We start from the raw sequence: 17,444 nt of genomic DNA on the forward strand, positions 1-17,444 counted from the left end.
ATCCTTCAACTGAATTGCTTCCAGTGGCACTGTGTCTCTTAATGGTACCTCTGCTATCTCTGGGTGGCATTTCTTCAACTGAGAAACATGGAATACATCATGAACTCCTGACAGTCCTTCTGGCAATTCCAACTTATAAGCAACTTCTCCCATACGTTGCAAAATCTTATACGGTCCAACGAAACGGGGTGCTAACTTTCCTTTAACTCCAAAACGCTTAACTCCTCGAAGCGGGGATACTCTGAGATATACTCTATCTCCAACTTCATACTCAATCGTTTTGCGCTTTGAATCGGCATAGCTCTTCTGTCTGGACTGGGCTACCTTGAGCCTGTCTCGAATCAACTTAACCTTCTGTTCAGACTCCTTAATCAAATCTGGTCCAAAGAATTGATGGTCTCCAACTTCGTTCCATGATAACGGTGTCCTGCACCTCCTTCCGTATAAAGCTTCGAAAGGGGCCATCTTCAAACTGGTTTGGTAACTATTGTTATAAGAAAACTCCGCATACGGTAAATTATCATCCCAGCTAGATCCATAATCTAGTGCACAAGCTCTCAGCATATCTTCCAAAATCTGATTGACTCTCTCAGTCTGTCCATCGGTCTGTGGGTGGAAAGCTGTACTGAATTCCAATCTAGTTCCCAATGTCTCGTGCAACTGGTTCCAAAATTTCGAGGTAAACTGGGTTCCTCTATCTGATACGATGCTCCTCGGAACTCCGTGTAAACACACAATTCTGGTCATGTATATCTTTGCCAACTTAGCACTGCTATAGGTAGTCTTGACTGGAATGAAATGAGCTACCTTTGTTAAACGGTCGACTATAACCCAAATCGAGTCATATCCTGAACGGGTCTTTGGCAAACCTGTGATGAAATCCATGCCTACTTTATCCCACTTCCATTCGGGTATCGGCAACGGTTGTAACAATCCTGCTGGCTTCTGATGTTCTGCCTTTACTCTCTGACATACATCGCAAATAGCTACATATTCCGCAATATCCTTCTTCATTCCGGTCCACCAGAAAGTGTTCTTCAAATCCAAATACATCTTGGTATTTCCTGGGTGAATCGAATAGGGTGAATCATGGGCTTCTTGTAAAATCAACTTCCTGATTTCTGGGTTATTGGGCACATAAACACAGTCTTCAAACCATAGGGTATCGTGTTCATCCTCACGAAATCCTTTAGCCTTTCCTTTGCCCATTTTCTCCTTTATAGAGGCAACTTCCTTATCTGCCTTTTGGGCTTCTCTGATTTTGTCCATCAGTGTCGACTGAATCTCCAATGTTGCTACGTAGCCTCTCGGAACTATTTCCAAACATAGCTCTCGAAGGTCCTCGGCTAACTCATTGGGTATTCCTCCCATCATTAGGGTATTGACGTGGCTCTTACGGCTCAATGCGTCTGCTACGACATTAGCCTTTCCGGGGTGATAATGCAATCTCATATCATAATCCTTGATAAGTTCTAACCATCTCCTTTGTCTGAGATTCAATTCCCTCTGTGTGAAGATGTACTTCAAACTCTTGTGATCCGTATATACTTCACAATGATTTCCAATGAGAAAATGTCTCCACGTCTTCAGGGCATGCACAACGGCTGCTAACTCCAAATCATGAGTGGCATAATTCAACTCATGGGGCTTAAGTTGTCGTGAAGCATATGAAACAACTCTTCCTTCCTGCATAAGCACTGCTCCAAGTCCTCGACGTGAAGCGTCGCAATACACCTCAAAATCCTTAGTCTGATCTGGCAATATCAAAACTGGTGAGGTAACCAATCTTTTCTTCAACTCCTGAAAACTTGCCTCACAGTCCTCAGTCCATATGAATTTGTTATCCTTTTTCAACAATTCAGTCATAGGCTTAGCAATCCTTGAGAAATTCTCAATGAATCTTCGGTAGTATCCTGCGAGTCCAAGAAAACTCCGAATCTCTCCAACTGTCGTTGGTGCTTCCCAATTAGTTACGGTCTCAACCTTTGTGGGGTCAACTGCTATTCCTTCTCCGGATATAACATGTCTGAGAAATCCAACTTCCTTTAGCCAAAACTCACATTTGCTGAATTTGGCATATAACTGATGTTCCCTTAATTTCTCCAAAACCAAACGCAAATGTTCCTTATGCTCCTCTTCATTCTTTGAATAAACTAGGATGTCATCAATGAACACTACGACGAACTTATCCAAAAACTCCATAAACACTTTGTTCATCAGGTTCATAAAATAGGCAGGTGCGTTAGTCAATCCAAATGACATAACGGTATACTCGTACAGTCCATATCTCGTGGTAAATGCAGTCTTGGGTATGTCTTGCTCCCGAATCTTCAACTGATGGTACCCTGATCGCAAGTCGATCTTGGAAAACACTTTGGCTCCTTGCAAACGATCAAACAGATCATTTATCATTGGTAGTGGGTACTTGTTCTTGATTGTTACCGCATTCAATTCACGATAATCAACAACCATTCTCAAAGATCCATCCTTCTTCTCCACTAACAAAACGGGTGATCCCCAAGGTGAAGAGCTTGGGCGTATATAACCTTTATCGAATAGCTCCTTAATCTGCTTCTTGATTTCTGCCAAATCTTGTGCTGGCATCCTGTATGGTCGTTTCGATATCGGGCCTGTTCCTGGCAATAGTTCAATCAAAAACTCAATGTCTCTATCCGGTGGCATGCCTGGCAACTCTTCCGGAAATACATCAGGAAAATCCTTCACCACTGGTACTTCTTCCTGCACCACTCCTGATAAGCAATTCACTTGTGTCCTGTTTGGCACATGCCGGGATACATACTTGATCCTTCTTCCTTCTGGTGTGGTAAGCAAAATTGTCTTACTGGCGCAATCGATGTTTCCTCCATACATCGACAGCCAATCCATACCAAGAATCACATCCAGACCTTGGGATTCCAGAATAATTAAATCCGTTGGGAATACATGCCTTCCTATACTCAATGGTACTTGAAAACATCCTTGTCTGGCCATGTATTCTGCTCCTGGAGAGCTTACTAGCATAGGTGTTTTAAGAATCCTAGTGGGCAGGCTATGCTTTTCCACAAATCCCCTTGATATGTATGAATGCGATGCACCAGTATCAAAAAGAACGAGTGCAGTAAATGACTTAACCAAAAACTTACCGATTACTGCATCGGGCTGATCTTCAATCTCCTCCACATTAACGTGGTTCACCTGTCCCCTATTGAAAGGGTTCGGCTTCTTCCCAGAGCTTCCATTGCCATTTCCATTCTGGCCTTCAGGACATTCATTGGCATAATGTCCGGTCTTCGAACACTTGAAACAGGTGACTTGACTCAGGTCTCTCTTGGTTGGGGTTGATGGGGTTGTTCGGTTCTGGCCGTTGCTTTCCTCCATTCCCATTACCATTCTTGTGGCCATTATGGTTGTGCGAGCTACCTCCTCCATGGGTGTGCTGAAACTTAAATCCCGGTTTAGGGGTAAAACGGGGCTTTTGCTGGGTTCCAGAGTTATACTTCCCCTGTCCATACTTCCTCTTACGGTTCTCAATCTGCTGTTGCTTCCCTTCAATCATGATGGCACGATCTACTAACTCCTGGTAGTTATTGAAACTTGCTACCATCAACGGCATGCTGAACTCATCATTCAGTCCTTCTAGAAACTTCTCCTGCTTAGCTACATCCGTAGCAACGTCATCTGGGGCATAACGGGCTAGCTTACTAAACTCCTCCACATACTGGCCAACAGTCCTTCCTCCTTGGCGTAAGTTGCGAAACTCACGCTTCTTTATGGCCATAGCTCCTGCTGAAACATGGGCAGTGCGGAAAGCTTGCTGAAATTGATCCCATGTGACAGTGTCTACCGGGTAAGTGGCTGTGAAATTCTCCCACCATGCGGCTGCGGGTCCTTCAAGCTGATGTGCTGCAACTTCACTCTTTCTCCATCTGTGCATCCTGCAGTGGTCAACTCCCTTCCTATCTTGCGGAGCCAATCATCTGCTACAATCGGCTCGGTGCTACTGGAGTACACCGGCGGATTTAGTCTAAGGAAACGAGTCAAATGATCCGCAGGTGGTGGTGGTGGGTTGTTGTTGTTGTTCTGCTGATTCTGAACTAACATCTGCATCAATTGATTCTGCTGCTGGATCAACTGAGTGAGCTCTGGTGGAAATCCATTGTCACGTCTCGGAGGCATCTGATGGGTTTAGAAAAGAAGAGAATTTTAGAATAGAATGAGGTCTAAGGGGAATCACTACCCAAATGCACATGAGCAAAAGCACACAAAATCACTCCATTCAATCAAACAAGGCTTACAACGATCTATCTATCGCAAGTGCGTGTACTATAATGTTTACATGGGGGAAATACTACTAATATGTGGGGGACTTCTAGAAATTTGAACCGGTGGAAGATTCCATGATGTCTGCTCCAGCTTCGTCTTCAAAATCGGGTTCACTTGGATCCGAATCGGTGTCGTCGAGGATGATGTAGTCGTCTGGACATGCGACGTACTTGTCTTCATTCTCGAGCTCCAATTTCTTCTTGAGTTCTTCAATCTCATACTTAAGATCGTTATTGTGCCTTACGACAGCTACGATCTCGTCCATGTAGTCCTTGCGTAGATTCTTCATCTCTCCTTCTAGCTCGATGATCCTTGCCTTCGCATTCTTCAACTCTACCATATCATTGCACATCTGGTTCTCATGGCGTCGAATGTGCTGGTTTAACTCCTGGATAAAAGCTGCAATGGATCTATCCTTCTTGGGGCTGACTATGTCCCATTTGTCGTCTCGGCGTCCGCAAATCTGGTAGATGGTGTCCTTGAGGTCTTCTTGATAAACTTCTCCAATGCGTCCCATGGTGATGTGAGCTGCCATGCTCCTTCCCAGACTCCAAGTTGGTGCACTGAAAATACTATCTATGGGCTTCGTGATTGGCGCGAATGTTCTTCCCGGAACGTGAGCGTGAATCTTCCAGCGCTCCTCTTCAGGCAGAGTGGCGTTGAAAGTCCCGATGAAACTTGGTAGTCCAATGTTCAGGTACTTGGTAACTTCCTTCAAGTGAAATCCAAATGGTGTGCCTTCATCCGGTTGGGTGTACTTGATCTTCGCGTCCTTCATCCTAAAGTGTAGAATAGATGAGGAGTTAGAAAATGAGAGGAGAGTAGTGATCTATGGCCTTAACTTAGTGGTCGTGTCCTACAGTCAGCGTGTGCTCTGATACCATCTCTGTAGCGACCTGACCCGAATGGATCACGTCTACTGTGCTACGGTGTCATCCCTGGATCAGTAATGCTGACACCACACAGTACATCGAGGTTTTATAGCAGAGTTGCAATCACACACTTATTACATCGATGGCTCAAAAAGAACTTATTACAATAAATATGGCTTAAGGCCATCTAATAACGATAACAGCGGAAAGCTTGGAAGATAAGTGAGTCCATCAACTCCATCGGCATCACTGAGTATAGAACCACGACCTAAACGCACCTCAATCGTCGTCTGAAAAGTCTGCAACATTAACGTTGCAGCCCGAAAACGGGTCAGCACATGGAATATGCTGGCAATGTAACACATAGAGAGTAATGAAACAATAAGCCTATACTACATGCATTATGGCTGGTGGTAAGGCTCTATGGTTACAGTTTTGCGAAAAGCCAATTTTTCCCTACATCAAAGGAATAATTTTGTTTAACTATCATGGTGGTTGTTAAACATTGAGAATGGTTGACAGCATCCTCAATCCCAATTTAAAAGTACTCATTAAAACCCAATAGCTTTTATTAGAGGTAACATGTTGAGATTCACAAAGATATTCAAGTACTAGATACTCAGAATGTCCATAACCGGGGACACGGCTAATCATGATTAGTTTGTTACTCTGCAGAGGTTTGCGCACTTTTCCCCACATGACGCGGTCGCCTCCGTTTGTTTTCTCCCACTACATGGTGTTTGAGAAACGGATGACCGAGACATAGTCTTTCAGAAGCACTAGCACCTTACATGTGGGGTAGACCGGTACACCTACATCCCCTACATCTGCTAGTCCACCCCGTAAGAGTTCGCACAACTTAGTCAACTATGCTAGAGCCCATAGTAGCATGTGGCTGCACACGGAAGTTTCTAGCATGAAAGATCTTATGATCCCTTAGAGCCTGGGTGGCGGTCCAAAAAAAAACAGGCAAGTCCTGATAGACATCAGGTGCCTCAATCCACCCAGATATGTGTTTAGGTTGCCACCTTAGATAAGCCATTAATTAACAATCTCACATCTGTCATGGATAATCACTCACCCAATCCACGTCTACTAGCATAGCATAGCATAATAAGCAAACGTAGAAGTAACTCCCAAGGTTTCATAAGTAACAGGTAATAGGTACTACCTCATCTACTTCCCATCCCACAATTTAATTAGATCCTAACAATGCAAGTGTTTGAGGGTTTGATCTAATGCAATAAAACTGGGTAGTAGGAAAGATATGATCAAGTGTTACTTGCCTTGCTGATGATCCGCGAGTCCTAGGGTTTCGAAGTAACAAGCGGCGCAATCCGGGTAATCTATCGCAGACAAACAACAAGCATACAATAAGTACTCATCTAATGCACAGGGAAATCTCGAATAAAAGATCTAACCAGAGAGTTCAAATTAAGAACCCTGGTTGCAAAAGAATCGAATCAAATAAAGCATCGAAAGTCAAACGACGAAAGAAAACAACTCGGTTCTAGCAAGTTGAAACTAGGTCAAAATTTTACAGTAACAAAACTTAGTTTAAGTTGGTTAGTCGGAACGGCGGTTTCGAGGCGAAACTCCAGGCATTTGAATCACCTGATTCCGATAAACAAGCAAGAAGATAGACTAGAAAGAAGATCGGATCTGAAATCACGATCGGAAGAATCGCGGAATAAATCCGACGAGAAAAGAGAACGACGAACGGTTAAACGAACGGACGTTCATTAACCCAGAAGAATCCGGTGATCACGTTCGTTAGGACGAACGGTCCGGCGAACGGTAAAAGGCAACTAAATCGGAGAAGAAAACGAATCCGATCTAGGGTTTCGGAGAAGAAATCCGAACGAAAAACTGATCTAGAAAACCGGAACGGTTTAGAGAAGAAAAGAATCGGAACGATTAGAAGAAAACGATCCGAGAAAAGAAAAGGTGACGCGGCGCGGGGCTAGTACCTCGAAGAGCGAGGGGCTCCGGCGGCGGCGTAAGGCGGCGGCGGCGTTGGGTGTGGGGTGGCGCGGTGGTGAGGCGGCGGCGGCGTTGGGTGGCGCGGTGGTGAGGCGGAGGAGAGGAGAGGTGTTGGTTTGATGGTTTAGAGGGGGGGGTGCTTGGGTATTTATATTGGGGAGGGGAGGGTTTTTGCTTGGGGTAGGGGGCAAGAAATAGATTAGGATTAGGAATAGATCTAGGATTAGATACGGAATAAACGAAGTAGGAAAAGAGTCCTACTAGGACAAGGAAAAAGGAGTGGCTCCCTGGCCCCCTTGGTGCGTGCGCGCGCGGTGGCCTTGGCCTTGGCCGGCCGGCGGCTAGCAGCTTGGGCCTTTGGCCCAAGGCGCTGCAGTTTTTTTTTTAAAACGGTCTCGCGCGCAGAGCGACAAAATAAAAAAAATCTAAACGAACTCCAAAATTAATACAGTAAACTTTCCCCGACTCCTAAAAATGAGTCGAACAAAAATGAACTTTACTCGGGGCCTAAATGCAATTTTTTTTTAAAACACGCATTTTTCCCTAAGGCAAATAAAACGCAAATAAAACTCCGGCAAAACCAAAATGGGTTTATTTATTAAATCTTCATTATTCCTAAATTTGGGAAAGTCATATTATTCCCTCTCTCAAAATTTTTATAGGAAAACTTTATGAAGATAATTAAATAAATCCAAATGATCCTATTTTCAAAATTTGAGAAATCCCAAATATGAAAATAATGAAACTTCCAACTCTCTCCGAGGGTCCTTGAGTTGCGTGAAATTTTCTAGGATCGGAAAATGCAAGAAAAACATGATATGCATGATGACCTAATGTATAACATTCCAAATTGAAAATTTGGGATGTTACATTGATCTTGATGAACATGAGGATTACAAGAGTTGATCTACCACGAGATCGTAATGGCTAAACCCTAGATGTCTAGTCTATATGATTGTGATTATGATGATCTCTACGGACTAAACCCTCCAGTTTATATAGACACCAGAGGGGCCTAGGGTTGTACAGAGTCGGTTTACAAAGGAAGGAATCTACATATCTGAACGCCAAGCTTGCCATCCACGCAAAGGAGAGTCCCATCCGGACACGGGGAGAAGTCTTCTGTCTTGTATCTTCGTAGCCCATTAGTCCGGCCCATGTTACATAGTCCGGATGCCTGAGGACCCCTTTATCCAGGACTCACTCAGTGAGTTTGAATAGCTTGTGCAAGCGGTAGTGGCTAGTAACTCGAACACTAAATCAAGACAAGACTTTGGGGTTGTCTTACCGTCTTCAGGATAGTCTTCCTTAGCTGTTTTATCAGCTTTGTTGGAGATCAACGAGGATATCTCACTATCCTGAACCTTATCTGCATGACTTCCTTTACCATTGCTTAATAGGGCACTCTTCCCCAATATTCTCTCAGCATTCTAAAAGAAGAAACAAGCAGACACATAACAAGTTTAGCATGTAGTAGTATATGAAACTCATTTCAGTGAACCAATTCATTAGTAAGGTGGACATGATTAAACTACCAAGTCTTCTATTGCCAAGTACTAGTACATAATAAAAGCATCAAACAAACATATATCTATGTCCTAGGGTCACTGCATTGTCTTGCCAAATCAAAATATAGACACCATTCAAATCATACCAGTTCAAGACAAGGCAGAAGTGAAATAATACAAAGCGTGGGAAACTACACGACACTACAAGATTTCAGATGGGTACGACGGGTCTACATGTACAACGACACTATTGGCTCTGTTGTGATGCTAGTAATGTGCATGATATAAGAAGTCAATTGTATACACAATTGAAATTGAAATCAACAGAGCTATTGATAAGAGCAAAACTGTTAAAGAAACATGCATGAACATACCTGTTGTGCCATTGGAGTTTCGATTGGATCCTTAATTTAAAATAAGTTTGTATGAGTAAATACAGTGATACAAGAGCAGAGCAGTATGCAAGATTGCAATGGAATCTTAAATTAGAACAATTGTTCTTCAGGTTTAAGCACTTGTTCTACATGAACAGAGTACATTAAGACACAAGAATACAGTACTTAAAAAAATGAGCTTATAGACCTTACCACATTCTTGGTTCGGGACCAATATAGAACAAGGCATTCCCAGTCATCGTCCAGTAAATGTGTCTCAGGAGAACGTAAGGGAATTTGATGAGTTTCTTTGTCAGTGAAGTACGTTTTCTTCAGGTAATTCCGATACTACCACCAAGCATTCTTGAAGATAGCAGAGGTATTAGCACAGGTTACCTCATCCCGAGTTTCCAAATTGGTCCTTCTCTATAGAGAAAAATGGGAAAATTTGCAGTATTATAACCATCGTGGAGGTAGAATGTATGGGACAAAGCAAAGTAATTACACATAACTCTTGACAAACACCTGCAACTAACATTTCCCTTCATCTTTAGTATAATATTTCCAAGATGGGGAGATACGCACATAGGATTTAACAATATCAAATGCGATAGATGCTAAACTACGACTGGCTGGTTGTGCTTCCTCCATAGGAATAGGCATACTAACTGGTGGAGTTGCGTTTCACCGTGGTAGCACTGGCCCTTTGGGCATTGCAGCTGCCTTACTAATTTCTCTTGTTTGGGAGCTCTATGGTGGAGATGGTGCTGTGTCAACAGGAACTGGGTTACTATCAGCTGGGGTTGGGGTTAGATTGGGTGAAGCTGGTTCTCTGACCATCACAGTAGGGGTACAATCTGCGAAGTCTGGGTTATGTGTGGTAGGGCTGGTTCTCGTGCATGTACAACTGGGGTGCTATCTCCACCAAGAGGTAGCACTGTTTTATTTGAAGACCGTGTTTTTACTCCGCTAGATACTGGCATCACCCGCTCCAATTCAAATGGCTGATAAATAGGAAACATAGTTGAATGTACATTCATTGTATGAGAGACAGATGCAATAGATAGTGTGGAAAAAAGAGGGCATGAAATAGTTGACATGTATATTGTTTAACTAAAACGGATAGCATGCCATAATTTCACATATATGTGTTCTATCTAAACTGGATAGCGTAGCATAATATAATTCAAAGATATGATGAATAACTAAACATGACCGCATGACATAATTCAGATACATGTTATCTAAGTAATCATGATCGCATGATTTAATTCACATACGTGATTTATATGCTAAACAAAGGGCATTTGATATGATGTCTGAACTAAGAACATGGTGTTAAATATTGTGTATATGATGTCTAAACTATGCAATGCAAGACACCATATGCATGATATGAGCAGTTTAACCGTGCCAAGTTAGAGCATACACCTCGGTGGGGGAATAGGACTGGTCATATGTCTATGAATCCATCTCTGAGGAGCTATCGGGACCCAAAAAGAGATCTGCTTCGACAGGTAGCACTGTCTGCTCTGAAGGCCTTGTTTTCACTCCAGATTTTTCCATCTCCCACCCAAATGGCTAATTCACGGGAAGAGTAGTTTAATGTACAAACATTGTCGACAAATGCAAAATGTAACGAAGAAAAGGATGGGCAACATAACATTCAAATATATGATGCCTTGCACATTTCACATATATTATGGCTGGCTAAAAGACATGAGACTGCATAATTCCCATATATGATATAGAAACTAAACATGTGGCATTACAGAACATGTCTAAACTAAGCAGATGAAATATATGATGTCAAAAGTAGGCACTGCAAGGCAACATATGCATGATATGACTAACATCATCATGCCAAGGTAGAGCAAACACCTTGGGGGGTAAATAGGAGTGGTCAAATGCGTCTGAATCCACCTCAGAACAGATATCTTCCTCTGGATTACAATCTGGAGAGGGGGGAGGGTTTGCGATTGAACCCACCATGGAGCGATGTCTGCATGACATTGTATTGCCGCGCAAAACTCTTCTCTTTTTCTCTACATGTTCAGCATGACTGTGTACAATATCTGACATGAATACGAAAAAAATATGGTGAGATTATGTAAGGAGAGCATGGAGAAATCTAGAGTGATGGTAACAACTAGTGGATGGATCCAAAAATAATGATAGCAGACTGATGATTGCTTTAATTTAATAAAAAGACAGATGATGATTACTTTAATTACTATTTGTCTCCCACCCAAGATGAACAACATAGGCATACCCTAGGTGAACCAGATATTAGACAGAGATGCTATTCATTGTTGCCTTGATATTTTCCCCACAACTAATTTGGAACTCAAGTTTGCACATTAATTTGGGCCTGACTTGGAGTCTAAGAGGTGAACAGGACGATAAAGTAGCAGGTAATTTTAAGCAATGCATAACATAAGCATAAACAAAAGAGTGCAACCTCTATTGTGGACCCGTGTACTCCTCAGGTTTATCTGCTGAGTCGATGATGGTGATGCCGTTGCGGTGGGTGCCGGTGGCAGGGAAGGAGATCTGAGGCGGCAAAAGATGGTCAGGAGTCGTGATGTCTGGTTTGGTGGATGCTTCTATTGATGGAGCAGCTCAGGTGAGGTGGACGACGTCGCGACACGAGAAGGACAAACCACACAAAGTTTCCTTCGACACCTACATGTAACTGAAGTAATTTTGTAAGGGCTCATTTGGCTTGCATGATTCTAAAAACGCAGGGATATGAAAAACACCGGAATAGGATAGGAATGCACATGGTAAACAGAGCATTTGTAAACACAAAATTTCTGTCAACTTGGGTGTTCGGTTCACAGGAATTGGAAGAGCAGAGGAATGCAAAGAAACATGACCAAAATAAAGTGAAACCATATGAAAGCGTGTACGGTTAGAATGTTATTTTGCCACTAATGCACTTTGTCTTGTTTTCATGCATAGGATTTTGAAAAGTAGGTCCAGGTGGATGTATTGCTCCATTCCTTTCAACAAAATGCATGTATAATTGAATAGTAGAGTGCCATAGGAAAATTTCCTAATGCTATATTTTTTCCGTTGAACCAAAATAGCCCTAATAGATCAACATCAATGTAGAGTAATAAGTGATGCAACAAGTGTATAACCTCTTTGCCGTAGCCGTGTCGACCTCGGCATCATTGGGTTGGTCGCTGAAGAAGTTGAGGTAGAGGTGACTATCGGAGGTGTGGAGGAATATCTGAGGAATCCGTAGACGGTGTCCAGGGCACTGCTCTGTTGTGATGGATCGTTCCGTCGTTGGAGTAGCTCCGGTGAGACGTAAGACGTCAAGGCTGAAGGAGCACAAGACAGACATCGTTAATCTCAAGTGGTATTCTAATAGCATCTCCAATAGATGATGTAAAATGCATTATCAAAAAGTGATAGATGTAAAATTTACATCACCAAAAACCACCTGACTACAACAATGAGGTAAAAATAGTTAACTCTGAACTTAATTGTCGAAACTGAAATTTACTATGGAATCTGAATGTTACTGTCGAAACTGAACGCAATGGTAGCAGAGAGGCACTTCACATGGGATAGTTTAGGGAGGGCCTGCAGGTCATCTTCAACCTGCACCCCCCTGAGCCGCCAACCACCACCGATCGAACCCCGCCTCGCCACCCCGAAACAACTCCCCACCGCCGGTCCACCGCCGCCCCAAAACAACTCCCCACCTCCGGTCCGCGGCCCCCTCGCCGCCCCGAAACAACTTCCCGCCGTCGGTCCGTCGCCGCCCGGCCAGCTCTCTAGCCCCGTTCCCCCCCGCGCCAAGCTTTTTCTCCGGTGATCCCCACGCCACTGCCCACCACTGCACCCTACCATCGGCGAGCAGCACCCCACCCAGAACTTTAAGATAGATAGTGGGTTACCTCTCCGGCGAGCCCCCCTCCCCGCTGCAGGTGGTTCTTCCTTAACTCCGGTGAGCCCCTCCCCGCTGCAGGTGGTTCTTCCTTAACTCCGGCGAGCCCCCCCCACCCCCTGAAAATCGACTGACCCAAAAGTCGATTTAGTCGACTAAAGTGTAGCTAAATCGGAGCAGAGCAGCTGCACGAGTGAAGGGGAGAGCAGCAGCAGCAGTAGCGCGAGCGAGCGAGAGCCGGAGCAGCAGCAGCAGCGCGAGTGAGCGAGAGCCAGAGCAGCAGCAACTGGGCGAGCGAGCGAGAGCCGGAGCAGCAGCAGCAGATCTGGCTGGTTTGGCCGCCACCGCCGAAGGGGCCTCGCACTAGGGGAAAGCCGTCGTGGTGATGTCGCCCACGGCGCCGGCTTCGAGGTAGCTGCTCCATGGGGGTGTAGGATGGAGCACCGTCGGTGCCGGGAGGTCAAGTTAAGGAGAAGGTGCGATGCGATGAGTGTACAACCTCTTTGGTGGTGCCAAGTAGGCCTCAGCTTCGTCCGAGGAGTCGGTGAGGATGCTGCGGTTTTGGTGGAGTAGGTTAAGGCGGCACTGTGGGGATGGAGCATTCGCGATAGATGATGCGATCGTTGGAGCAGCTCCTTGGAGGTGGAAGACGGGGCAGCTGAACCGGCGGGACGACGGATCCTCATCCGGGGAGGTGGATGACGGACGTCGAGCTATTGCGATGGATGACGTCATCGGGGAAGAGGCTCCAGCTGGGCAATGGTGAGGTGGCGGACGGAGAAGGGTGGGGTTTTACGGCTGGAGCGGAGAAGTTATGGCGGCCAGATTTCGAATGGCGAAAAGGAGGCGATGGGAGGGGGAACCATGACTTAGGGACGCGCTTGTCCAAAATGTAGGGTGTGTTACAAAAGTGCCCCCACCGATTTGAACTAGCGGCCCTTTCGGCTCAGGGTTAGAAGGGGGATTTTGCGTGTCGGGATTTGGCAGCTGGAGGGAGTTTTTGCACGCGTTGTAATTTCGGGATAGTAAGGCGCGGGTTGTGAAGGCGCCAGTTTTGGGAGCATGATATCTGAATTTTCGGGATATAACAAGGCACGGGTTGAATTTTAGGGACAAGCCTAACGTGTAATATTGTACTTGTATGTACCAAATCAATTTGCACTTCCCTCAATGAAGAAAAACAAAAAAATAAAACTATTCACACCACACAAAGAGAGAGTCTTGTCCTGTTTTACTATACAAATGCTATTCAAAGCTACTCCCTCCTTCCATCTATATAGGGCCTAATGCGTTTTTTGAGGCTAACTTTGACAAAATATTAGAGCAATAATATATGACATGCAACTTACACAAAGCACACCGTTAAATTCGTGTGTGAAAGGAGCTTTCAATGATACAATTTTCACATTGTGCATGTCATGTACTATTAATCTTGTCAATAGTCAAAGGCGGTCTTAGAAACGCATTAGGCCCTATATAGATGGAAGGAGGGAGTATGAATCCATGTAATGTCCAAATAAATTTTTTCGCTAGCTGTATAATGCATGTAACCTTCTCATACCAACATTTTAGTGCATTCCAAATGTTTATACTACCGCTGCAATTCGAACTGAACTTGAATTCGTTTCTCTATTTCAATAAGAATCTACAATCATGATTGTTGACAACTTCAACCATCATTCGTGTATTACCTTAACAACACACCACGTGATTACTATAGAGATAGATATGAAATATGTGTACTATATGAACTCGAATTCAATTTTTTGAATACACTTGATGTTGATTACAAATAATAGAACATTTGATGTACTAGCTATATATTCATAATCTAAACCATGTTCCATACGCACACCATGTTTATCACACAAAGTAAAGTGCCCCGCCCCCTACAATATGACAAGTATTTAGCCCTGAGCTGCAAAAGCCACACATTAGCCCAAATTATAATCAATGTTCTATATATTATATGTAGTACTAGCAAGATGCCCATGCATTCCACGGAACATCAACATGATCAAGGGGAGGCCTTATTTGCAAATATGGAGAGGGGTGTGGGTATCTTTTTTCAAAATTGCCATAGTTTCCTTCCTATCCATCAGATATAAATCGGACGGCCTATATTGCAGGATGGTAGGCACACCATCATCAAAAACTCTGTTTTTTATAAGAGTAGAGATAAAATATATTATATGTAGTATAACATGTTCATAACCACGCCATGTGTATCACCGTTATATATTCACGCATGCGTCGGTTTAAAACACTATGATAAATTCTTCAAATATCCGAATTCGCTTTTTATAATGAATCATGATCTCTATTCATCTTTTACACCCACACGATCCTCTTACCTTTGTAGCTAGCGCTAACTTTCTCTCGTGCATGCACACACCCGCATCCCTCTCACCCTCCCTCAGCATTCTCTAGCTCCATCGCACAAATTCGTCTTTTCACTTTAGTTCGTTCACCCATGGTGTGTGTAGGCCCCCCAACTCCTTGTTTACGACACACATAGCGTGAAAAGAGTGTGTGTAGAGAGCACAATATTACACAAATCTAATCTGCTGACAATTTCTTCATAGCGTGACATCACACCGTGGCCCGGTCATTATACAAACCGTTTTCCCAGCCTGCTACTGCACGTATCGCGGGGCGGTTTTATTGGCACATCTTGTCAAAGCAGAGATCGTGTTCCCCTTGTCACAGGATTCTCATCAATACGGGAGTGGGTAACCCAACCGCGCCATCAAAGCAGCGCTTGGGGAATAAGCAAGTTTACCGGGCAAGTGGGGAGGCGCAGGATCCCTGCTGCCTTTATAAGGAGATAAGGACTCCCCTTTTTCACCCACGCCTTCTCCTTCCTCGGCTCATCTATTCTCTCTCACTTGAGCTCCAGTGCCCAAGCGTTCGTCCTCTCCGCCCACAAGGGCCGTCCGAAAATGTCCGGATCCAGAGCAGGAGGCAAGTGGATGACTCTACCTTCCGGTAGAAGGATATCAAAAAGCTTCGGGAGGCCGGGTATCTGGCCAAGAAAATCAGCCATCGACTCCCGACGGCGGGACAGGTCGTTCCTACTCCAAAACCCCATGATAGGGTTGTATTCCTTCCTCACTTTGTCCACGGGCTAAGGTTTCCCCTCCACCCATTCGTTCGCGGCATCATGTATTACTACGGGATTGATTTTCGTGATCAATCCCCCAATTCCTTCCTCAACATCTTGACATTCATCGTCGTGTGCGAGGCCTTTCTCCACATCTCGCCACACTTTGGCTTATGGCTGAAGATTTTTAATGTGAAGCCCAAGGTGGTGAGCGGCGAGCACGCTGAGTGCGGAGGTGCCATGGTGAGCAAGATGCCCAATGTCACATGGACATCAGGTACTTTCAATGATTCCGTCAAAGGGTGGCAACAGCAGTGGTTCTATGTCACTGAGCCGCGCGGCACAAAATGGGCCGCAACTCTCGAATTTTGATCCAGAGCTCCCCTGCGGCTTACGTCCTGGCCCAAGAAGGGCCTGAACTGTTCTTCGCCCGACGAGTTGTCGGTGCTCCAAACGCGCGTCAAGGATATGGAAGACAAGAACATCAAACTTGTCAATGTAGTCCAGGTGATGTTAGTTCGCCGGATTCTCCCTTGCCAACATAGGGCCTGCAATTTATGGGAATTCGACCCGGCCATGCACCAGACCCTGCTAGAGTTCTTTACCTCATTGCACGAAAAATCTGGAAGGTGCTATTTAAGTCCGGCAAATCGTGGCCGAACTCAGCCGAGGACCGCGGGTACCAACTGTCCCGTCCTGCAAGTTTCGTAAGTCATTGTATGTTGACAAGTCATATGTTTTATTTGCATGACCCAAGGGAAATGCTTAATGTGTTTTCAACAATTCTCCTAGGGCTAGACGAAGAAGGCGGGGCGGATCTACCATCCGGCCCCACTGCCAGAAGAACCGGCCGGCCCACTTCTGACGAAGATCCTAGTCCCGACGCCTTACAAGACACCAAGGAAGAAGTCCGAGAAGGAGGCCAAAGAGACCAGGGGCAGCCTTCGTCGCCGCGGCACTTCGGACACAATATCTGAAGACTCCGATGCCCGCTCTTCCTCCGGAGAAGACGAGGAAGAGGATGAAAACCAATCCCTAGTGAGGGGAAGAAAGAAAAGGACGGCCTCCACATCCTTGGAGGTTGAGTAGCCTAAGAAGGGAAAAACTCCCCTTCCGGAGGAGTTCACCACCGCTACCGACAGCAGCCCGGAGTGGGATCCTAGGGCCCAGCCCCTGGTGAACTCGTGAGTATATAAAATCCGAACATGTTTGCACATCCAGACTCACTATGGCATGATGTTTCAATCATTGAGCCATACTTTTTTGCAGCCTGGCGAGGTCTCGCACCGAACAAACTTCATCGGAGGATTTACTGGGCTCGGATGCTATGGACAGCAGGACATCCCTGAAGGCCCCTTCCCCAAGATACGTGAACGA

Source organism: Triticum dicoccoides, chromosome 5B (assembly GCF_002162155.2).
Source record: "Triticum dicoccoides isolate Atlit2015 ecotype Zavitan chromosome 5B, WEW_v2.0, whole genome shotgun sequence".
NCBI lineage: Eukaryota > Viridiplantae > Streptophyta > Magnoliopsida > Poales > Poaceae > Triticum > Triticum dicoccoides.